Genomic DNA, 25,239 nt, shown 5'->3' on the forward strand with positions numbered 1-25,239 from the left:
TTAAGTTTGTTCCAATTTGAGCCGATTTGGGGCTCCATGATATATAATAGAAGTCAGAAGGGAGAGTTATTCCGCTGCCTTTAAGCACTGTAAACTTTCAGAGAGGAGTTTTCTCAAGATAAATTAGCAATAAGTTGTTTCCTTAGACAAAGGCACCCGGTTGATGTGAATTGACTCTCCAGAGAAATATTTACCACGGCTTCTTCTGCCAAAGTGAATGTGGTCACCAGGGGCAACAATATCCAGACAAGTGCAAGCCCTGAATTCAGATGCTCCTTCATGGGGCTGCCAGCTGGTGTGAAATTTGGAGTGCAGGAAATGGATGAGCAGTGTTGGCTTCCCTGGGTATTGGAAAAACCCTGTTTATTGGAGCATCTGCTAAGCATGGATGGAGGAAAACTCCTTGAGAGACTAGTAAGTAGAGGGATTGTTGTATAGACATACTGCTCAGACTGTTGCGTAGGAAACTTTTTTTTTTAATGTTTATTTTTGAGAGAGAGAGAGAGAGAGACCAAGCACAAGTAGGGGAGGGGAATAGAGAGAGAGACAAGACAGACAGAATCAGAAGTGGGCTCCAGGCTCTGAGCCCTCCACACAGTGCCCGACATGGGGCTCAAACTCGCGAACGGTGAGATCATGACTTGAGCTGAAGTTGGATGCTTAATGGACTGAGCCACCCAGATGCCCCCAGAGCTGTTCTCTTATCAGGATCCTAGGAGGGCTGGAGAGGGGTGGTGGGGGAGAGAAGGGCATCTCTCGGAAGAGGGTGTTGGGGTACTTACCACATTTCTGGAATTGACTTGGAGGAGTGATGTTCACTTCTTTTTTCAGAGCAAGATGAGTAGATAGTGACAGTAACTAGTGGCTAGTATTTTTTTTCTTAACGTTTATTTATTTTTGAGACAGAGACAGAGCATGAATGGGGGAGGGGCAGAGAGAGAGGGAGACACAGAATCGGAAGCAGGCTCCAGGTTCTGAGCTGTCAGCCCAGACCCCGACGCAAGGCTCGAACTCATGGACCGCGAGATTGTGACCCGAGCTGAAGTTGGACGCTTAACCGACTGAGCCACCCAGGCGCCCCTAGTGGCTAGTATTTTTGTGTACAACTTTTATGAGGAATGTGAACCCATCTTGTAATTTCTGTAAGAAACTGCATCATTGTTTAGCCCTCACTGTAGGGAGTTGGCTACGTGTTTGGCCCAGCTTCTGTGAACTCACGCGGGTTTCAGACAGATGAAGCAAAAGACCACTTCTTCCCCCCTCTCAGCTGCAGCCTTTACAAACGTAGCGCAGTTGGAAGTGCCTGAATCCAGAGCTGTCCGTGCTGTCCTCTAGCCAAACCAACACTGTGACACTTCTGTGATTGGGAGGAGACTTTCAATGAGATTAGATTTTAGTTGCTATATTTAACATTTAATTATACTCTATCGGGATAAGTTTTAATTTCTCAAGCGTTACAGCCAAAGCACGAAAAAAATGGGTCAAGTAAGCCAACAGAATTAAAAAAAAAAAAAAAAAAAATTCTGGGATCCATTGTATCTCAGGTAATTAATTAGAGCAGCGTGTGGTTATTGACATGTGTGAATGTTTCACGATCTAGAAAAATAGTCCCATTATCTCCTCGATTGAGAGCCTGCTTTTGAAAGGACTTGAAATAATGAGATTCAGGTACGAGTTGTCCTCTGTGGGTATCTGCAGTGAATTCCAATCCTGTGTTGATTTCCACGTTGCTAGTTTCCATGTTTCCCTGGTCTCACTGGGGAGTATAGAGTTGCCCGAGCAAACATAAGGTAGCATGGACAAATCTGACATGTGCTAGGTTCCCCAAGTTAAATAGAAAATATATGCGTTTATCTGGAATCCAGATGATACAGGTCCCTTTTCTGCCCCTTGGGGGCCTGTGATTGAGAGGTGACTTCTTGAGGTTTGTATTGAACTTGGGTTTGTAATCTCCAGATAAAAAATGTCAAGGTTATGGCTTAACCAGAAGATTTTGGGAGTTCTTTGAGTGGCATGGACACACACAGAAAATCCCTTGGCTTTCTGTCAGCTGAATCTGCTGACTGGTTAGGCTCTTGGGGCAGGGAAGCAGCCTTGCTGTTGGTCGGTACTGTGTGCTGATGGTGGGGCCCAGAGGGTTTGGGGTGATAATCTAGGGATTTGGGGGTGTTGGATGTGCAGACACACAGGTATTCCTGTGATCTGTGCACATATATTCAAGATAGGACCTTGGGGCTTAGAATTGAGGGGCTGGCTTTTAAGACAAAAAAGAGAAGAAGGAAAACAGGTCAGCACGTGAGGTGTCTTCTCCTTTGCTCTGTTACCATCTTCGTTTGTGGCTCCAGCCTATAACCTGGCCTTCCATGTGCCTCACTGAGTTCGTGCTAAACTCCCACTGAGCCTGAACTGTTAGTTTGACCTGCTCCATGTGCTTCTCTGTGCACCAGTGAGGGTATGAGTTCATGCACCGGTTTTAAAAATTGTAGCAGCTCTTGGCACAGTTGGAACCCAGAAAAGTCACTCATTGTTCTATCACCTTTCACATGGTAATTTCCTTTTCTCTTAATTGATGTACATAGAAACTTTTTGCCACATTTATTCTTTTAATTGTGGTGAAATAAGGATTTTACCAATTTGAGCATTTTTAGGTATACACTTCAGTGGTATTTAGTACATTCACATTGTTCAGTCATCACCACTGTCTATCTCTAGGACTTTATGGCTCAATTTGAAACTCTCTCCACGTTAAGAAACACCTTCCCAACCCACTTCCCTCCAGCCCCTGGTAACCTCTATGCTACTTCTCAGTCTCCCTGAGAAAACTGAAAATTTGCCTATTCTGGGCACCTCATATAAGTGGAATATGTCCTTTTGTGTCTGGCTTTACTCAGCATCATATCTTTAAGGTTCATCCATGTGGTAGTTTATATCAGAATTGCATTTTTTTTTTTAAGGCTGAATGATATTTCATTGTATGTAGAGGCCACATTTTGTTCATCTATTGATAGACATTTGGGATGCTATTACCTTTTAGTGTTGTGAATAATGCTGTTGTAAACATTGGTGTGCACGGGTCTTCGTTTCTGCTTTCAGCTCTTCTGGAAATGTACCTAGAAATGGAATTGTTGCATCACGTGGTAATTCTGTGATTGACATTGCACAGTGGCAGCACCATTTTATATTCTCATCAGCAGTGCACCGGGGTTCTGATTTCTTCATGTCCTTGCCAACACTTGTTATTATTTGTGTGTGTATGTGTGTGTGTGTGTGTGTGTGTGTGTGTGTGCGCACGCGCGCGCGTGTGTTTTAAATAATAGCTATCCTAATAAGTGTGAAATGATCGCATTGTGATTTTGATTTGCATGTGTGCATAGATTTAAAAAAGTGTTTAAACAGAGCATACTTGTCTTGTGTCCTTGCTCAGTTAATATTTTATCATGTTCTCTTTTGCCTTTAGAATGACGTTTTTAATCGTGTCTTTCTGGGATCCATGTTGAAGTTGAAGTTTCTCTGAAGAATTAGATTTTGATCCAAGAAGGCATATGAGGCCTTTGCTACAGACAAGAAAAGGACGGAGTAAAACAGTGTGTAGATGCCCCTGAGAATATCCCAGCAGGAAACTGTAGGGCTTTCAGGGCCCCTTTTGGCCTCTGAAGCACTTCACAGTGAACATGTGTGTTGGATGTTCCAGAGTGTGGGCAAGAGTCTGGTTGTGAGAGGCAAGTTTCTGGTTAGACTAAATGGATTAGACCAAGACCCCGCCAGGCAACAGAGACAGAGCAGAATCATCCAATTTATCATCCTTTCTCCAAGGCTGAGAGGCTACTAAGTAGTTTGGGAAAACTTTGAAGATGTAGGGAAAGCTTGAGGATAATTGGAAAACATGTCCCCTGCAGGCCAGTTTGTTAAAAGCCCAATTTTACCAAAAGGCTAAGGCAGTGATTAACAAAGCCTTTGAAAAAGAATCTTAAAATACCCCATTAGGAGAGATGACAGGGTATGGTTATAAACGCCAGAGTATTTAAAAGGGAATAATCCTGCAAAAATGAGTGCTTTGTGCGAAGAGTAATTTGGTCACCAAAAATTATAGAAACTTTCAGAAGATACTGAGAATGCTTGTAAGCAAAATAGAACTTGGTAGAACGGAGTTGAAACATGCTTACTGTGGAGCTTCATTTGTAAACATGATTGTTAAGACTAAAGCTGAATATTACTTTAAAATGGTAGTAGGAAAACACCCATACCTCTTTCCTAGGGACTACTTTTTAACTTGTAGTTTTGGAAAGAAGCATCTATTTGCGAGTATTGTCTGGGGTGGGGGAGGGAACACCAAAAAACCAAAAAAACAACCATTAATCAGGTCCCTCCCAGAGAATGGAGATGTGTCCTATGAGGCAAAAGTGACCAGGACCACACATAAGCCTGGGTCATTAGGCATCAATGGTGAGCTCATCCATGCTTCAGGAAGGAGCTGATTAACCATCTCTGAGTCCAAAAATTGGTAGCCAGACACAGTCTACTCTGAGCTGCATGGTCATTCCAGCTGACTGGGTAGAGATTTGCAGATGAGAGCAAAGAGAGGAGTGAATTGAATGGACCCGAGGGACTTTATCCACATCTGTGGAATCCAGCTTCATGGAGGGGTTACAGGGGTGGCTTCCTTGAAGACAATCCCTCCGTAAAGATACTTAGAAACACCGTGGTGAAAGGAATTTGACCAGGTTCCACTCTGCATCTCAGTTGTAGAGGAACGATGAACACAAGATTAGTGATAGCAGACCTGGGTTCCGGATGTGGGTTTGCCTGTTGTTTGCCTGAGATGTCTACTGTTGGATGATTAGTCATTCTGGAAGGTTTGTAGGCAACTGTCGGATGCATCACACGTGTGGGAACATTTTGGAATGGTAGAATACTGTAAGCATTGTTACTAGTAGGTCAAATAGTAAAACTGATAGGGAAGAGTAACTCCTCTGTCCTGCTCTGTCCTTAACTCATTTCCTCCTTTGGTATTACTTAGGGTTCTCTAATCAGTGGATGTAAAGCTCCCATTTAAAGTCTTTGGCTCTGAAGACCTCAGAATTGAATTAATGACTTCAGAGTTGGAAAAATAAATGATTGGCCTAATGTGGACCTTCGGGCGGTTTGCCTAATCCCAAAGCCAGTAACGTGAGGTACTTCAACTAGAGGAAAAATTAGTTCTCTTTCTTTTTCTGTGACAATGTTAAGGTTGCAGGTCAATACTAATGTGTCTGGGAAGCTTAGGAACAATTCTGAAATGTAGGTGTCCGCGCACTGGCCCTGCAAAGAGGACGCGTGTTAGAGTGGCCACTTAGTTTGTAAAATCTACAAACATGGCCAAGAGTAAATAGTTGATATGTTCAGACTCCCTCAACTCTTCCACATAGGGTTTCCTCCACGTGCTTATCAAGGGACCCTGAATTCAGCTAGCAACTTATAGAAATGTAAGAGGATTCAATTCTCAAGCATGCTTTCCTGTTGTGAATCTCAGCTTCTGTGGAGCTCATTTCCTTTTGTACTGAGTAAAGTGCAGTACAGAGAGAGTACCAGGGATTGATGTTGTAGGAATAATGTCACTGTAGATAAATAAAATTGCTCAGTTGCCTTGTTATTTTGCACTGTGATATCTTCATTTATATGTGTTCTGTTTAAATATAATTGCAACGTAATTGCTAAATACAGTGCTACTATGTTTGAGCATCTATCACGCGCCAAAGTACTAGGTGCTTGACACTTCCTGTTTCCATTCCTGAGTAACACCTACAAGGTAGGTGGTTTTCCTGATGAAGTAACTGGCTTGGACAAGTCCTATGAAACTGTTCTGGGCCACTGGTTGGGTTTGAAGTGAAATTTGCTTTGCAAACCTCACAATTCCTGAGTTGGTTAAGTCCTGTGCTGCCTCCCATATTTAGCGGAATAGGCTTAAGAAATTCAGGAAAAGTACTTTCTTGTTGAGGCATGTTTTCTTAGTCACAAGTGCTTAAATTGTTTTGTGCGTGTATGAAACATTGTTCCCGGAAGCTGAAATCTTCTTAGGGATTCTCTTGTTCCCATGTTTTACCAGTTATTTAAGTCATGGATACCGGGTGTGAGGAAATCACATGTGTTTACGATGCCTTGCAAAGAGGCACCAGGAAGAGGGGTTTGCATCTTGGATTCTCATCCCAACCTAGCTTAGAATGTTGATTTTCATTATTTTGACTAAATAGTTGATTGAGTTAGATTGATCGGTGGTTGTCTCAATTTTTTTTAATGCTTTACTGAGGTATTACTTTTGCCACAACTCCCTCATTTTGATGTGTGTTAATGCTTCTGTAGTAGATTTACAGAGTTGTGCCAGCATCACCACAGTCTAATTTTAGAACATTCCTGTTGCCCCCAAGAGAAATTTTGCTCTAGTTATCCAGTCTTTTAAGTTCTTCTTTATGGCATTATCCTCTGATTTGATAACAGGCTTCTTAGCTGATGGTGAAGAGGAAGAAAACATTTTGTTTGAATTTTATCAAACATTTAATACAGTATTCATGTCAGGCACTGTTCTGAGTGCTTTGTGAAGATTAACTCACTTAATTCATTGATTCCTCATAACAGCCTTTGAGGTAGGTACTCTTATTATATGAAGAGATATATAGAGAAGTGATATATCCTGACTAGTGGTGCAGTGCCAGTCATGGTGGACTCAGGAATCAGAACACGTCACTCTCAGTGTTCTAAAGCACCCATGAAATGGGAAAGAGTGGGGGAAGCAGTAGTTAGCCAGATGTGTGAAGTGAGTCAGAAGGAGTAAGCTAATAGTGTGCAGGAAAGATTCTGGGTCTTGAGTGAAGCCCTGCTCTTGGATGCCTTAGTTACGTGTTAAATAAGTTCTGACAAGTCCATCCTGGTAGTCTGCACGGCACTTCTTGTCATCCAGGATTCATTGCTATGTTCACTCTGCCTTTTGCCTTGGTGTTCTAGGAAGAGAAACATGCTTTCGTGGACTTATTTTGGTTTATATATTGGGCACCAAAGAGGTAGACTGTCGGGCTAGAGGTCCCTTACCTGAGAGGGGTATGTGTTTTGGTGGGGAGGATGGGGGCTGTGTTCTGGTCAAAAGGTCCTTGGCAAGGATCTGAGAAGCCTGACCTGGAATGATCTGTGACAGGAACTGGGCACAGTCCATTGCCCTGTGTCCTGTCCTTAGACTGGCCCCATTCTTATCGTGTACCTGGTTGTATCATGGCTTTGGGGGTCTTCCCGTTAAACTTGTTTGCTTTGAAGCCTGGGACCTTGTCTTTGTTTAGAGAGATGGTCTCTTGTTCTTTCAGGGCACTAGAATTCTGGAGAGGCAAACCCATAAGGATGGTACAGTGCTTGAGTTCAGCTGCCCACCAAAAATTTCTTGGGAAATGAGGAATCTGGAAAATGCAAACCATGGTAGTAATTCCCTCTTAGCTTTGAAGGGGAAAGCTGTCACTCTAGTTTTTGCTTAGCATTTCTTTCTGTCCTTAGCGCACAGGAAGGTGGTAGAAATATTGAAGTAGTATGAATGAGACCATGCCCCTCCCATACTAGATATGTGTTCACATTTATATTTAGTAAATATTGATTAGTGGATTTTGTGGGAGGAAAATCTGACTTTTGATTAATTTGTAATATACATGGGATTCAGTAAGTGATTTATTGGCTCATTTCAAATATACTGGCTTCATGGTTTTTTTCAGACCTACCATCCTTTTATTCTGCCAGGTTACGGCCCATATCTTGCTTCTGGCAAATTATCATCCAGTTGAAGTTATCCAAACTTGCTGAAGATCACAGGAGGGTGCCCAAGAGGGAATCCGACAGTCTGTGGAATGCAGGGCAATCTGTCAGAACTGTTATGATGTATTAAAAATTAGAAAATTGCTGGCTTTGAAACGTCACTGCTTTTTTCTTTCTTGCATGAACTTGTGTGGATTTGTTTTGGACTACAGACGTTAAAAGCAAAACTCAGACATAGGATCTATACTGACTGAGGCCCAGTGAGAACTTATGCCTTTAATAATTTATTTTGATCAGGGTTCAAAAAATTTTTTAATGTTTATTTTTGAGAGAGAGAGCACAGAGGGAAAGGGACAGAGAGAGGAGAGAGGGAGACACAGAATCCGCAGCAGGCTCCCCACTCTGAGCTGTCAGCACAGAGCTCGACAGGGGGCTCGAGCCCTTGAACCATGATATCATGACCTGAGCCGAAGCTGGAAGCTTAACTGACTGAGCCACCCAGGTGCCCATATATTGATGAGTTTTATAAATAGAACAACAGCAACAGTATTTGGGTACCTCTTTTGAGTGGGAGATGCTAAGAATATATGAAATGTAACAAAACCATTTCTCCTGATCTAATGAGTATAATGTAGCTTCTCTGTCTTGCATTAATCAGCTTCTTTCTGTTGGAGTCCTGGATGAGGTGTCAAGCTTAGTCTCTACTTGTAGAGATTAAGTAACTGATGATGACCTGACCTGGTAAACAGCCCTTTCGTCTGGATTTTGCAGCCTCTGCTCAGAGAGTGGTAGGATGCCATCCATGGTATTAGCTCAGGGTCAGTGTAGTTTTGGAGTCTGGATTGTTAACCTTTCTTAGTCTTCTCTGTGTGGATGGGGTGAGGGGTTGGGGTGGGAAGGAGATGGGGATGACTGGCCCGCTGCATGCCTTGTGGCTCTCAGTGGGTTTCTATTAGAACCACATTTGATCCAATGTTTGCTATAATCTTCAAGTGCTAGATGTTAAGTCTTGGCTTGACCTGTGAAACAGCAGAGCTGAACTTTGGGAACCAGAAAAGGGAGGATTCAGGAGTTTGAAAGACCTCTTTTCACCAGATGATGTGGATTGGGTGATGGGTAGCTCTTTTGGGGACTCAGGACTGAGACTCCAGGCTTTGACCTTTTGCGTTTGCCCACGAGTGAAATATTTGTTTTTGTCCTTCATTTCTTAAGGGACATTCTTTGGCAAATAGAATGGATCAGGTGTCCAGGTTAAGAGACTTTCTTGGCATTTGCCCCTACATAGGTGCAGTTTCCAGTAGTGCAAAAGGCCAATATAAGCTTAAATTCAGCTCCCGCTTTCTTTGGATGTTTCCTTAGCTTTGTGTGACACATGGTCATGCCAATTAGTGTAAAGACCCCTAACGTTCTGACTTGTGCAGTGGTATTAGGTACCTCATGGATTGACATGTGGTTTAAATTAGATGAAACTAAAGCACTGATGATAGTTTTTGTTATTTGGTAGTCCCATAATTATTTCCTCCTGCCACATTCCTACAAAAGACTATTCACTGCATTTTCTACCTCTTGATTTTCGTGGACCTACCTTTCTGTGTACCCAGCTCATTCTGTCACATGGTCTCACACTGCCTTGCTCAATAACCTAACTGCTTCACATATGTGTGTGTAAATATTTATGTTTGTAAACTATCTTTCCAAATTTGTAGAGTTCAGGAATCCGGCCATTCCTTTTTGCCTCCTGCAGGGTCTGGTACAACAGGCATGGGCCAGACACCTACAAGGAACGTTGATCAAAGACGTGTTGGTGAGATTGGTGCTGAGTCTCTAATGTTTATTCACTTTTGACCTTTCAGGTGTGTTCCCTCCCCCCCCCCCCCCCCCCCCCCCCCGCCCCTGTAAATTAGAAGAGGTTTTCAAGCTGAAGGAACTTTAAGCAAATCAAGTGCAATGTGCCTATTTTACATATGTACGCATGGAAGCCTAGAATAGTTTAGTCAGTTTTATAACATCCAATAAGGAGTTAGATGAAGTGAGCAGTCCATTTTCCTACTTAATTTTCTGCCACTTCTTCAAAATCCAATATGGAGTTTTATAATAAAGCCAAGGACACCGGCCTGTGAGATCTTACTTCCTAGATGATGATGCCATATGCTACCTCAACAGTGGATCGGAGACAGAACTACTTGGGATTAAGTAACTGCACGGTTTCCCTCTGTCCTGTGCTGTTGATTAATGCTAAATCAGACTTAAGGATTCCTGCTGCATGTGTTGAAAGTGTTGGTAAAATCTCTATAATAATGACAGGTAGAATTTTTACTTATTACATATTTTTCTTACAGCTCTTAAATTCCTTGGCTTAATTGCCAGACAAAAACCAGAACTAAAAAATGATCAGGAATGCTTCTTATATTTGTACGACTTCTATTCCTTTTTAATAATTGAAGTAAAATAACAAAAGTGCTTTATCTTAATATGCCAGAACCAGTTAGAGTTTAAGTCCCATTTATACCAAGTATTTTATTGTGAAACATGTCCCCTAGTTACACCTGAATGGAGTTCTAGTTAGGTGATGTCTGTAATGTTGGGAAGAGATAGGAATCCCCCTTAGGCTGAACATTCCAAGAAACAAATTGTGTGATCTTTGACAGAATATGCAGAGCGGTTTGCAAGACATTTTAGCGATGTTTTTTGGAGGATTCTGAGTTGATTGGTTGGACATACTCTCAATTAACGTTTGGTTATACATTATGGAAGATGTATGGTAGGGGCCTGTCATGTCTGGGATGATGAAGGTGGGTTTTTTTGTTTTGTTTTGTTTTGTTTTTTTTTGTTTTTTGTTTTTTTTAAATCCCTCATTGCCGCCATGGAAAATTATTAAAGAGTTATGGCATCTGAGTAAACGGAGATGGAAGATAGAAAGGGAATAAGGAAAAGAAGTTCAGGGTGTTTTAGGCCACAGTGGACCTTGAGCTGTGTGAGTCATGGGGTACTTATTTTCATAGCTGTCTGTGGCTGAAACCCCACCAGAATAGCTGTAGGTGTTAGGAATAACAGTCTAGCAGGGTATTTGTGTATTGAGAAGACCTTTATTAGTGCTGCTAGTGGCACAAACGAGCAGCCAGTGGAAAGACACACAGACAGCAGCCCCTTCAGTATCTTGTATCACTTACTTTGTTCACCTTTAGCTCCAAAGGCAGTGTTACTGTACCCTCTGAGTGCTCAAGAATTGTTTGTGTAATCCTTGGAAATTCAACCCTCATTTCATCAAATAACAGGATGAACACATACTCAGCCTTGATGTGAAATGTGTTCTTTGATCATCAGTGAAGACACTCTAGTTCTGATTTCATTGGTCTGAGGTGTGGGACGAAGAGACTGGATTTTTTTTTTTTTTTAAAGCTCCCCAGATGACTTTGATAGGCAGCTGAGGTTGAGATGTGTCTTTCTTAGAAGACACGAAGAGGCTTACAGAGCAATGATATATTTTACCTATGCTCGCTGCTTGACAGTTTCAGAAAGGCTGTGTATAGCCTATTCCTATTGTTAATTTGAATTACCATAAGGAAATAAACTTAAAGGTTGAGTTTATCACCTGTTCACATTTAGATAACTCCAAGAAACCTAGAAGGTATTTGTATGAACAGTAAATTTTTAAGCACAGCTGAACCATCTGAGGAAACAAATAGTCAAGCGCTTACAGCATACAGGGCCTGCTCTCTGTGTGCTGGTCCCCAGCTCTTCACTGCCCCCCCCCCCACCCCTCCAGACAGGTGGCTCATGTAATAGCAGACCTGGTGTTTTGTATTCCCAAACCTTCAGTGGACCTTTTCCTACCCCATAGGAGAGGATCATGCCAATCTGGTTTGTTTCTCCTAGTCTGATGTTGGAATGATTGGGAACAGGAAATGATTCTGATTAGGCCCCAAACAAGCATAAAATGAAAACCAGTGCTCTAACCACGAACTTCTAAAATAAATTATGCAGAAGAATAAAGACAAGCAGAGAAAAGTTAGTTTAAAAACATTTGTTGTTTCACCTTCTATATCTTTTCTTCCTTCTAGCAACATATCTCTCTTAAAAGGAGATTAAAACTTTCAAAGTAATGTGTGCAGTGAAAACGTGTCAAAAGGTAGAAGATGAAAAATAAGACTTTTACTCTCTTGATGTGTTTTCGAAATGCAAATTCCATTCCCCAGTATAACCAGGTAATCTCTGAAGTTTTTTTTTTTTTTTATAAATCAGAGTTTTAGATTTTAGAGCAGGGCCCCTGGGACCAAATAAGTGGATTGTATATAGGTTACACTATGGATAACTCCCTGTGGTGTTGGGTGGTGTATACCCCCCCGGCCATATGATATGCTTGCTCTTTATAGAGTATACATACATTGCCTTCAAAGCAAAATGAAGTAGAATTGTACTTAATGTACTGTCCTGTCTCTTGTCTTTTTCACTTAATAGTGTGTAATGGAAACTTTGCCTTTGTTTTTATTCATTTAAAAATTTTTAAAAGATGTTTATTTTTGAGACAGAGCATGAGCAGGGAAGGGGCAGAGAGAGAGGGAGACAGAGAATCTGAAGCAAGCTCCAGGCTCTGAGCTGTCAGCACAGAGCCCGATGCGGGGCTCAAACTCACGAACCATGAGATCATGACCTGAGCCGAAGTTGGACACTTAACCGACTCAGCCATCTAGTAAGAGTATTACTGTATTGTCATGTTGCCAAATTATTCTTTAAGAGGTACTGATTTACATTCCTATCAGTGTGTGCAAGTATTTGTTTACTTGTTTCCCCCGTTCTCACCAACTGTGCCTTTTACCAAATTTGAAAAATGTTTGCCTGTTGTTTGGTAAAATGTTTATTCCAAAAATGTTTTTAAGTGACTCCTATGTGCTAGGTTTTGTGTTTGGTGCTCGAAGACCATAGTAAATTGCAGGCCTAGTTCCTGATGTTATAGAAGTTCAGGGTTTATATAAGTGAGGGACAAAAAGTAAGCAAATCACAATTTACAATTACTTTGTGTATAAATTTATCATGGAAACAAAGGGGCAACTGTAATAATCTGTTATGGTTTAATTTAAAGCTTAAAATGCCACAGAAATAGGCCTTGTTGCTGCAGTGTTTTTCTTCTCCTTTGTAATACATTTTCTGTTTGATTTCTTGTTGTATCTTCTAAGTAATCTATGTCTGGAATTCAAGAGCCTTTTCCTTTGACTCCAGATGCATTAAATATACAGTGGATGCCAACTCTTCAGACTCTCCTTTCAGAACATTTCTGAAATGATACCATTTTTCTTTTTTAGGGGCCTACTGTACAGTGCATTGTGAAGATGAGAAATTTCTAGTAATTTGAAGTAAGAGTTGATAGAAAACCTTGTGTTTTAAATAAATTGTGTTTTATAACTCTGTAATGTGCTTATTGGTCTCAAATAACCGGTGACTTTGGATAAGAGTAGCTTAGGTTGTGGGATAGCAAGAGTTCTTAGTTTTTACTGTGTGTCATATACACCTTAGCGCAATGTCTGATGTCCTTTTTCTGGTCTGTCTAGAGCTTTGCCTAACATTGTTGCATGAAAATGCTTAAAGCCTGAGGCTTTGTGCAGTATCCATCCAGATGTGCCCATGTAGGGCTGTTCCCTCTTGGGCTGATGCCCTTGCCTTAAATTGTGTGTAAACCTCTGCTGCCTTGTTACTAGAGTCTGGTTCAGGGCCTCCTCTCAGAACTGGAGCATGAATTGGCAGTAAATGTCCTGCCTGTAGCGATTTATTTTTCTTTTCTACACCGTTTCAGAGATAGAAATTTTCTTGAAATTTGAAGGGAGAAAAGACTAAAAGCCTAACATTTCAATTTGCCAGCTATTGCTGACTCGTAATAAAGCACTGCTGTCAAATTAGTGTGGTTAGTGTTTGTGAACACATCCCTTAAATGACCCACTTCTCTCACTTCCTTCCCGTCGAATGCTCTTTGTAGTTCCCATCTTCAAGTTGCTTTCCATTTTGGTGGAATTCTTTCACTTTTAACTTCTAAGTTTTAAGAACTTTATCTTCTCAAATTTGTGTCTAAATTGATATAGAACGTTAGGAATCCAAGACCTGATCTTGCTCCCGAGAGCCATGAGTGTTACATTAAACAGGTTAAAATTTCTATGCTGTAGTTTTCTTCTCTGTAAAAGGAAGATGTTGGACTAAAGAGTCACCATCTTTTTTTTTTTTTTTTTTTTTTTTTTTTTTTAAAGTAATCTCTTCACCCAACTTGGTGCTTGAATGCACGATCCCAAGATCAAGAGTCTCAGGCTCTACTAACTGAACCAGCTGGGTAGCCCTCCATCTTTTTCATTCAGGTCAATAATTCCTTGCATATACTGCATCTACCTGTTGGTCATGAATTAAAAAAAAAAAAAAAGTGTTCGAGCAGGTGTAGACTGTGAGCAGTCACTTCGGGATGTTTATTTTATCAAACAATTATCCCCTCACTTACAGAGTGAAACGGTATTCATTTTCCATGTGGAAGTTGAGAGATTATAATCTGAGTTTAGGAAATGTGTTTTCCTGTTAGTCTGCTTTAGAACTTGGGGCCAGGCGCTTCCTTGTGTCTTGGCAAATGGACTCGGTGTGTGCTGGGCCTTTTACATCTCTGTTAATGTTCTGGTAGGTCTAAATGAACACTGTACTGAATGTGTTTTACTAAAGTCCTTTAGTTGGGATGAAAGTGAAATACCATTTTCTAATGGCCTTCTAGATGACTTAGAGCCTACTAGGTCTATGGAGCTGGTTGAAGACAGGAACACTGCATGGAAAGTTAAAGTTAATTCACTTACTTTTGTATCTGTTAATCCCTTATCTTTCTTTAAAGTTTTGCTTCAGAATTTATTCAGGATATATTCCAGCAGATCCTGAGATTACAAGACCCTAATTTTTTCCCCGCCTTATTCATGGTTAAAAGTGGACCTGAAAAGTGCATTTCTTAGACTGCTTTTCCTCTGTTTTGAATGCTTGTGTTTTGCTTTGCAAAAAGGGCAGAGTGACTTTTGGGCTAAATGCTCAGCTGGTGTTTTGTTGCTTTCTGCAGAGATCTTGAAAATAATGGTTCTTTTAAGGTCAATCGTTATTTTCTTTATCATATGAAGAAAAAAATAAGACCTTTGGGAAGCACTGCTTTAAATGATCTTCATTGAATATTAGTTCCCTGTTACTTCCTCCCAAAATGGAGGAAATAACCTCCCCTTATAGGCTCATTGTAAGATTCAATTGAGGTAATGATGTGAAAACATTGAAACCCAGACCTAAGAGGAATTGAGTTAATCTAGGATTACTTATCAATGTCTCAGTAACTGAAAGTTTAAAATGTGTTTTGTCTACCAGCTTACTCCATGTGTGCAGTTAATCCAAGAGGCTCTGTTTTTCAGCAAATGGAGAAGGAGTCATTTCTTTAGGGATCATAGTATGGGATGAAACATTCTAGCTGCCACAGGAAACGTTTTTTTTTTTTTTTTTTGAAACCAATGCAATTTTGACTTAGTCACTTAAACACCAAGTGACACCGTATTTAGCTTCAGGTACCATAATTTGTGTTAGCATTATGTAAAACTTATAGCACCTTGGCTAAATAGTAGGAATTAATGTGCCATGTGCCTGTTGTAAGATTAAATCTGAACATTTTTAGTCTGAAAAGTATTCTTTTTTTGAGAAAAGATTCTCTCTTTGCATGAAACTTTATGAAATATGGTTTATGTTATTGTTATCAGTGTTTGGCTATCTGTGTAAAAGGAAAATGGTGTCCTTGTATGCTGAGTGTGTGTGTGTGTGTGTGTGTGTGTGTGTGTGTGTGTGTGTGTTGACTCCTGAATCGGGACTGGTGGTTGCATTTTTTAAAGAGTCTCAGATGATTTGAGTCTTCACCTCCACTTTACTTGCATTCTGGTATGGCTTGTGTTGATTGAGCATGTTAAAGCTTGACATCAGGATTCAGTCATTTTCTGATTTTGCAATAATTCAAAGTGGAGCGGAAGCATCATGAGAAAATCATGCCAGTTTTCTTAAGGTCTGACACACCCATCTTAATTTATAGTCTTGTTCTAAGGATGCACCAGGAAATACACACATAGCCCAGTGAGACATCTGAAGGGACTTGGCTACCTCCTGTCCTTTTCCTGTCTCCTCCCTTTGTTTTCCAGATGCATCAGCAGATGGCTGTTCAAAGCTCTAAATTTGTACCTTGTGTGACCTTTAGCCTGGAGAAAGGCAAATCTCTTCTGAGGGTGCACTTCCAGGCCATTCCAGAAAGCTCTCTTGTTAGTCGTCTTAAGTAAATGTTTTTGGATGTTCCTTTTGAGGTTTAAATAGAGTAGCCGTTCTTGGGACTATAACACATTGAAAGATGAGTGAGACAGACCTGGAGAATGTTCCATGATAGTTTGAATCCTGTGCTATACTTGCACTGAAGGTTGGCTTTGAAGGAATTTTTTAGCCTTTGATTCGTGTTGTCAGGCTATACGGCTGAGGAGGTGTTATCTTTGGAATCCGGCAGTCCTGGGTTTGAGTTCTACTCTGGCTGTATGCTATCAGATCGTACTTCCTTGAACTGTTAGTATTTGATGAGGTCCTGTACATACACAGCCCATCCCTGATCGTGGACCTAACAGGTGCTTGATAAATGGTAAGTCACTTAATTTCCTGTCATAAGAAGTTATTCTTAAATCTCTGTATTCAAGGGCAGAAGGCTCTGGAACTAATGAAGGAAAGGGAAGTAGTGTGTTGCCAAGTGGAGAATCAGAAAGAGGATCATGTGAATAATTTTATTAGCTTTTTATCTATTGTATAATTCATTGCCTTAGGAGCTTTTCAGCTGTTAGTATCATAAACAGAGAACGCAAGTTGTCTTGAAGAAGTGGCATGCCCATGTTTGTGACGACTCATTTTATGGGCAAACTCATACAGGGTTAACATATGTCCATAGGCCAAAAGACCTAACGTTGGTCGGTCATTATGGAGGAGAGAAAATAAACCCCACCTCCCTTGCCTTCCCACTGCCAGGCTGCAGGGTTAGCTTGAGAATGGGAAATCTTGTGTAGTGAGTTGACTCTTACTGTCCTGTAATAAGGATATCAAGGTTGGTTTGACAGTGAAGTTGAATGTTTCTGGGCATGCTGTTCGCTTGCAAGTTGAAAGAAGTTGGAAAAAAGGTACGTGGGGTTGTTGAGCATAATGGCCTAAGGGACCTTGGGTAAAACGTCACCACATTAGGTCGGCTATGACTGTTTACATCAGAGAGTGGTAGCATTTTGCTTCCCTCCTTACTGTATTCTTCTAGTCCTCTCCATTATTGGCCCTGCCCTTCCCTTCCCTTCTTTTCTTTTCTTTTCTTTTCTTTTCTTTTCTTTTCTTTTCCTTTCTTTTCCTTTTCTTTTCTTTTCTTTTCTTTTCTTTTCTTTTCTTTTCTTTTCTTTTCTTTTCTTTTCTTTCTTTTCCTTCTTTCTTTCCTTCTATTTTATTTTTTTAATTTACATCCAAATTGGCTCTGCCCTTCTAAAGAAAAATCTGTGTGGACAGCAATGGGGGAAAATTAGTCTGATGTAGTCTGGAGAAAATTTGTGTCCCGCCCTACTTTCTTCTAGTTTTGAAAAATCTCAAATGTAAGGCTAGACAATGAATTATTACTAACATGATAGAGGAAACTGGTACTATTAATGTCATGTAAGGAGAAAGCCCATTTTGAGTAGAAACAGAAGGACATTTATGAGGGAAAAGTTGGCTGGCTATGGCAAAACTGAGTCGTAGGAAATTTAACTATAATTATTCCATTGAATTTTTTAGACGTGCTCTTCGAACTGTTGGAGGTTGGCTAGTGATTAGCATAGTAGCCATTAACACCAGGACACTGTGACCTAGAGCAGCAGGGAAGGGAAAGGGTCAGATATGTAAATTGTGTGCAGACTATGTTGTATAGCAGGAAAGCATGCACAGTGAATTTCCACATTAGATCAGCCTCGTTTAAAATTTACAAATGCCAGGGGCTGTGGGTGGATGAAGGCATTAGGATTATATGTGATCTGGTGGCTCTTTGAAAACTGCATGTGTGGGGTTTGTGTTTCTAGTCGGAGCTAAATCTGAATTTGAGATTTTAATCCCCTTGAATCGAACTGGGTATATTATAAGAATTAGACATTTGATCTCCTGCATCTTCCCCAGTACACAGGAACTCTAGTGCTTCCTAAACTTCAACATAATCTGGATCCCAGCTGGCCTTTGATTTTAATTTGTGTGCAGTGATTAGGTGGCACCTTGGTGAAGGCGAGATCGTCCCACGAAACCAAAGAGCCCCTGCAGGACGTAAAAGTGGGTTTATTAACCTGCCTACCTCTTGCTTGCCCCACTGGCCTGGAAGTTGGCTTTAGGTAGCTGATTGGTGTGGTTTTGGCCATAATTAGGTAGGTAGGCTTTGCTCTTTTAAGTATTCATGCCACTTTGAGAAAACATAAGCTGCCTATTCAGAGTTCCAGGGCCTGGAAGAGGGCAGGAAGTCTTTGGCTAGACCAGCTGCAGGATTAGCATTAATGTGATACTAATCCCTGGGACGGTGCCTCAGCACAGTGCCCCCAAATGTTTGTTTTTCACGTCCAGAGTCCACAAACACACTCTCAGTAAAGCTGAATGGGCTCTACCATGCAGTATCTAGATTACATGGTTTATGGCTAAAGAGGTTTGGAGCGTTTGTGAGAGTCATGAGTATAGAGAGAAGATTAGAGACAAAGTCTAGAATGTGTTCTTATATTTAATGTCTCTGTGGAGCACCGGAATCCTGTGGCCTAGATTTCTCAGGTACCTGTATACACACACCATTCATTGCACTCTCCTCACATACCATTTAAGGATAAATGGGATGAGTTCTATAAAAATCTGTTGGAATTTGGTTGAAATTCTGCATCCAGCCAAGGTCATTGATTATATTTAGATATCCCATATTGGTTACACTTGGGCATCTTTTTCTGTTCCATCCTTTGGGCTTAGGATTTGTCATACGTAGTAATACCTGAGTACTGTTTTTGAAACAGTATCCTTTTGAAAGGATAGTTTCCTATACCAGTTAGTGGAAGGTAAGCTGCTATTGGATAGAACCTCAAGGAGACTGAATAGAAATGGTTAAAAAAAAAACAAACCTTAACAAGGGATGGTACATTATGTATCCACAAAAATGGCAAATGTGGTGAAGGGATTTCAGTATTTTTTCCGGTATTTTTTCCCAGTATTTTTGTTTCATTCATGTAGGGAGTGAGAGATGCAGCTAATGGAATCATCAGGGAGGGGAAGAAATGAAAAGTAAGTTAACTAAATTGGTAATTATGTCCTCTGCAAGTGGTTGTGATATCCTAGCATGTTGTTATTTGGTACCTTATTGGACTTAGAAGGACCCTGGCTATTCTGTCTCTGGAGGGTACAGAGGCCACCATCATCATGTGCCTCCTTGACCAGCCTGCGTGCATGTTGTTCAGAGCCCCAAGATTGTTCCCTCCGCCGTTTTTTTTTTTTTTTCTTCAGTCTTAACACAGAGTGTTAAGCTCTACAGGATATGTTCATAAAACGTTGTCCCGGGGCACCTGGATGGCTCAGTTGGCTAAGCATCTGATTTCAGCTCAGGTCATGATCTCATGGTTTCTGGGTTCAAGGTCTGCATCAGGCTCTGCGCTGACAGCACAGAGCCTGGAGCCTGCTTTGCATTCTGTGTCTCTCTCTCTCTCTGTCTCTCTCTGACCCTCCCCCATTTTCTTACTTTCTCTCTCTCTCTCTCAAAAATAAACATTAAAAAAAGAAAAAGTTGTCATTACCACCAGAAGTCTTGTTTCTTTCTCTCAATGTCATGCAGTACTGCAATCCCAGGCTTGATGAACTTGCCCCATTGGATTTCCTTGCTCTAGTATAAATCTAGTGTAAAAGTTAAGAACTAAATGCTTATCTGCTATACCAAACCTCAGAATTTCACTGGCCTAGTTTTTTTTTTTTTTTTTTTTTTTTTTTTTGTTTTTGAGTGTGGGGAGGAGTAGAGAGAGAGGGAGACAGGATCCAACGCAGGCTGTGTGCTGTCAGCACAGAGCCTGATGTGGGGCTTGAACTCCAGGACATGAGATCATGAACTGAGCTGAAGTCAGACACTTAACCCAGTGAGCCACCCAGGCACCCCTTATTGGCCTGTTTGAATCTTACTCATCTAATGGCTTCACACAATGTTCTTTGTAGGTGGGAGGGTTGCTAAATTTCCTTCTGTGTCTTACTATTCCTGTGGCTTAGGAATCCTCTGAATGTAGCAGATGGGGAAAAGAGGGTGGAGATACTCTTCTTCCTTGCCATCTTTACCCAGAAGTGATGTGCATCACTTCCGTTGGTAAGAAACAGTCCCAGTATTCCACGTAGATGCAAAGGCCCTTGGGTGCAAAACCACGTGGTAAGTGACAGGTTGACAATATGCAGGGGAAGGAGGAATCTTGGTGGACAGTTAGTCCCCTTTGCCCACAACATTTATATATTCAAGAATCTAGATTGGGTACTGTTTGGATATCTCGGGGCTAGGCATTAGGTTTGTCAACATGCATCCAGCATGAAGTCACGTTACAAACTTCTTGGGATATATTTTACCACCTGCCATGCCTGTTAGCATAGGCATATTGTACAGATGATTTGAGAGAGAGAATGAGAGCATACTGAGAGGAAATACTGTGGCTGCAAAGCAATGGAATAATGACAGCACACTTTGCAATGGAAAAGATGCTATAGCCCAGCAAAAGTGATGCTTCATGAAACCATTCCCAACTTGCAGCAGATTGCTGGATTGATTTAATGCTGTGGTTTTTGTTTTTGTTTTTTTTGAAAACCTTGATTATGCCTTTTTACCGGGTATCCGTTTGTCTGAAGCTGACTGTGTTTGTAACCAAAGTGACAGTGAGAACAGCTGGGATACCATAATCCCTTAGTAAAAATCTCAGATTCAAACAACAGAAAGCAAAGTGACACAGCAGTCCCTTCTTGGCTATTCCTTGTCACACCTACACGAATTATATGGTTTGGTCTTTGAATATCATTGCCCTTTGACTGTTTCTTGGATTTATCTACTAAAAGAGGCCAATTTGGGTCCATTTACTCAGCGTTTTATCACTCATGCCTGTTGTGAAAGACATTAGAATGTGTGGAGGAAGAAAAAAAAACAGCCCTTTATAAAATGTATACTTGAAACCAGAGAGATGCTTGCCTTAAATTTGGCCGTGATACACAAAGGAGACTTAGATGAACATTTTGGAAGCTATTTGTAGTGAATTTTGCCCTTAAAGCCTGTTGTCTCTTAATGCCCAATTGAGAAGGCAGGGTACTCAAATGCTAGCGTTTGATCCATTAGAAAAGGGAAAATTTGCATAGAAAGGGGGAAATGTGTTCAAATGAGAACAACACAGACATTGGGGAAAATAAGAAGGCCTGTTCAACCCTGGGTTTAAACAGAGTAAGTAGGAAATGGTGTCATGCATTGTTGACTCATCCTTCTGGGAACAGGCATTCAGAAACCAAAAGCAATTGACTAGCTTCCCCTTGTTATCTAGAAGTATAAAAGGGTCACCAACCCAGATATGCGCCCGGGGCCATGCACATCACTTCAGTGCATGATGCAGTTTTGAATTATGAGTGGCAAATGGGGAGATCAAGTTCCTGGAGGAAGCGGGAGAAAGTAGATATTGAAGCTTCACAGAAGCGCAGGACCAGTCTTGTCAGGTCTTCAGATTTTTGGAGAAGCTAGAAATGTGTGTGTGGGATGGTTTTGTTTTGTTTTGTTTTGTTTTGGAGACATACACTGTGTAGGTTAGTGAAAAATTGTCAGCTTGTCTCAGTTGTCCTGAGAGCCACTTGTCTGTGGCTCCTATTTTAGTGGTAGGGGAAGGCATAATTGCTGTGGGCATGGGATAGACAGGGCTCTCTGGTTTAGCAACACATTCTTTGGGTAAACAATCAGGCTCAGTTTTTGCAGTCCTAGCCTCTGGGAGCTAATGCTGTTTGGAATCTACAAAGTTGTAGTGGCTATATGGGGAACCTGCTGTTACTTGATACTCTTTCATAAGCAGAAATTTTATTTCCTTTATAGAAATGCCATAATCGTCAGTTGCCCACACTTCTGTTTTTAGTATTTCGGTTTAGGAAATCGGCAATGATGGTTTCATTCCGGATTGAAAGCATTATCAGTTTATAATCTCCTCAGTACAGAAGGAAAGTAGAATACAAGCATTCAAGTTCTTGGCTGGTCCATAAAGTGGATGGAATTCAGTTTAATAAATTGTGTGTGTGTGTGTGTGTGTGTGTGTGTGTGTGTGTGTGTGTGTGTGTGTTGCCATAGCTAATTCCAGTGTGCTAGGTTTACTGTTTCTATCTCCTTAGGAGGTTTGGCTTTTAGGGAAAACATATTCTTGGTGCAGAAAAAAGAAATAATCATGTAACAAATGGATATTGACAAAGATGAAATGTAACCAGAGAGAAACTCTGCTAGGGGTGCTATGTGCCTGTTTAAAAACTGCTGGTTTGATGATTGAAAATTAAACCAGCTACTCCTTAGAAAGTAAACATTGACAGTAACTCAAACCAAGGGTTGAATGTTGTGTTACGTTTAAGATTTTCTTTTTTAAATGTTTATTTTGAGAGAGAGAGAGAGAGAGAGAGAGAGAGAGAGAGAGAGAATCCCAAGCAGGCACTCCAGTGCTGTCAGCTCAGAGCTGGACAAGGGCTGGATCTCACTCACTCACTCACTATGAGATCATGAGCAGAGATCAAGAGTCAGATGCTTAATGACTGAACCACCCACATGGCCCAGGTTTAATATTTATTTGCTTTTCAGAGAAGACAAGTCTTATTGGGTATACGTCTGATTTTTTTTTTTTTTTTTTGCTCGAGCCAAGTTTCATTTTACTTTACCTATTGTGTGTAGTAAAGAGGAAAACAGCTTTTAACCCCCCCCCCCCTTTTTTTAAAGGGTGTTTGGTTGAATAATGCATGAAAGAGCTGGGCACCTGGGTGGCTCAGTCAATTGAGCTTCCAATTTGGATCCTTAATCCCCCCTCTGCCCCTCCTCCACTCAGGCTCTGTCTCAAAAATGAATAAACATTAAAAAATGCATGAAAGTGACTGTGTAAGTTATTTGGTCTCTCTGAGCCTTCATTTGTAAATTGGGAATAGTTTTCCCTATTTTGCCACTTGCTCCTGAGTATTTTTTTTGTAATTTTTTTTAACGTTTATTCTTTTTGAGAGGACAGAGTGTGAGTGGGGGAGGGGCAAAGAGAGAGGGAGACAGAATCTGAAGCAGGCTGTCAGCACAAAGCCCTATGCAGAGCTTGAACTCGTGAATTGTGAGATCATGACCTGAGCTGAAATTGGCCGCTCAACCGACTGAGCCACCCAGGTGCCCTGCCCCTGAATATTAAGTATTTACGTAATGTGCCTGTTGCAATACATAATAAGGACTCATTCCTTTCTTCGGTGTCTTTGGGGTTAAAGATATCAGGGTACTCTGACTCCTAAGGAGGTTACCATAACTGACCCTAGCCAGGGAAAGAATATAGTTTAGACCTTTTTTCTTTTGGGTCATGTTTGACTTAGTTTTCCTTGGTGTGCTCTGATTATAATTCTTATGCAGCATTGACCCCTTTTCCTAAACTCCCCGGAAGTTACAGGCATATGATACAGCAGGTGTTTAGAGTGGATTTTCCATAAATAACTTGTTAAAATCACACCCTTTGTAGAATTGGACAGAAAAATCATCTTAACCATCAGCAGAAAGCAGATAATAAACTTGAAATACTACCAAGTGGCCCTCTCTACTGAGAACATCAAGAAAGAACCACAAACTGAGAAGTGGGCTTGAAACACCCTTCCATCAGCCTGCCTTCCCAGATGGAAGAGTCGGGGATTTATTGCATATTAATTTGTCATTTAAGCACCTAACTCTACTGTGAGGTTGCTTGCTTGTGGGAAGACTTGGAAAAGAGAAATGTTTGAGAAATGGGTGTGCTGTTACTTTATGCTTGCAAAAAACCAAAATCTTAACAATTGTTATTATGGTTGTAAATACTAACATGTCCTGCTTCTTGACAAACAGTACTGATAAGGACAAGGGAAACAACATGACTTTGACTGTGTTTGGGGTCCGGAATTCTTCCTCTTTCTTTAGGAAAAAAAAAAAAACAAAAACCAGTGTTTTCTTGGAACATGACCTTTGAAACTGCCTTCACACAGTTCAATCCTGTGACATTAGTTGGTTTCAGAAACCCTCCTTGATATGTATCCGTGGTTCACAACAGTGATTAACTTTGTGGTTAAAAAACAAACAAAAAAAATAAGTTGTTACCGTTAGAGCCAAGTGGAGAATGCTTGTTCAAGCTTTAAGTCTTCATGAGTGATTGTGCTTGTAGAAGACAGAGACAAGTTTTCCTTCTTTGCCTTTGAAGTGTTTTCTATAGACTTCTCCCACCCAAAATGGGAGACTACTTGTATGGGAGTGATAAGGATGCTATCATGGAAGGGTTATTAAATTCTTGTTTACTTAAATCTGAAATATGGCTAAATCTTACTGTAAGATGTGGTTGAAATGTGAACCTCCACAGAATGGTGGGAATCAAAGAAAAACTGACATACCTTGCCTTTTTTAAAGAGAGAGATACAGGGAAGGCAAGATTCTTCCTCTTGAAGACTTTTTGGAAGTGTGATTATTGGGGTCTTAGTCAACAGCATTTATGGTCTGTGTAATATATGCATAGCACTAAATGTGACTATAGGTAACAAATCTTTTAAGTTGGAATTGACCTTAGTTGTCATTTTATTGAACCTACTCTTGACCAAGGAAGAATTTACCAAAAATGACAGCTCAAAGACATTTACTTGGGCAATTAGAATTGCAGTCCAGAAGACACAGATTCAGGAAGAAACCTGCACTGAGGAAGACAAATTGGAGGGCAGAGTTATGTAGGCAAAAGACTAGGGGGTAGTTCTCATTTAGGTCTTTTGTGTGTAAAAGGGATTGAAACTAGATTAACTAAATTGGTTGAGTTACTATGCAAATGAGGGTTGAAACTTGTTAAATCACACAGGCTCCTTTCCAAGTGAAGAATGCAGATGATTTGGGGTTACTGTGAGGAGGAAGTTAAGTTTAGGCTGAAGGCTTGGACTTTCAGTTGGCTGAGAGTTGTTTTTTTTTGTTTGTTTGTTTTTTGTTTTTGTTTTTGTTTTTTTTTTTTTTTAATTAAAGTTCATGGTTTCAGGGTGGCTGGGTGGCTCAGGCGGTTAGGCATCTGACTTTTGATCTCAGGGTCATGAGTTTAAGCCTCATCATATTGGGGTCTGAGCTGGGCATGAAGCCTACTTTGCAAAAAAAAAAAAAAAAAAAAAAAGTTCATGATTTCTCCAATGAGCACATACATAAATTCTTTCTCCCTTATGGCCTCCTGACCCTGATTTAGAAAGAGA

General features: G+C 40.7%; 1 protein-coding gene across 11 annotated transcripts in view; it reads left to right on the forward strand.

The window, feature by feature from the left end:
• Positions 1-25,239, forward strand: part of FMNL2 (formin like 2) — a 314,932-nt gene that overhangs the window by 78,827 nt on the left and 210,866 nt on the right. The window lies entirely within an intron of this gene.

This window comes from Leopardus geoffroyi, chromosome C1, assembly GCF_018350155.1.
Source record: "Leopardus geoffroyi isolate Oge1 chromosome C1, O.geoffroyi_Oge1_pat1.0, whole genome shotgun sequence".
Classification (NCBI taxonomy): domain Eukaryota; kingdom Metazoa; phylum Chordata; class Mammalia; order Carnivora; family Felidae; genus Leopardus; species Leopardus geoffroyi.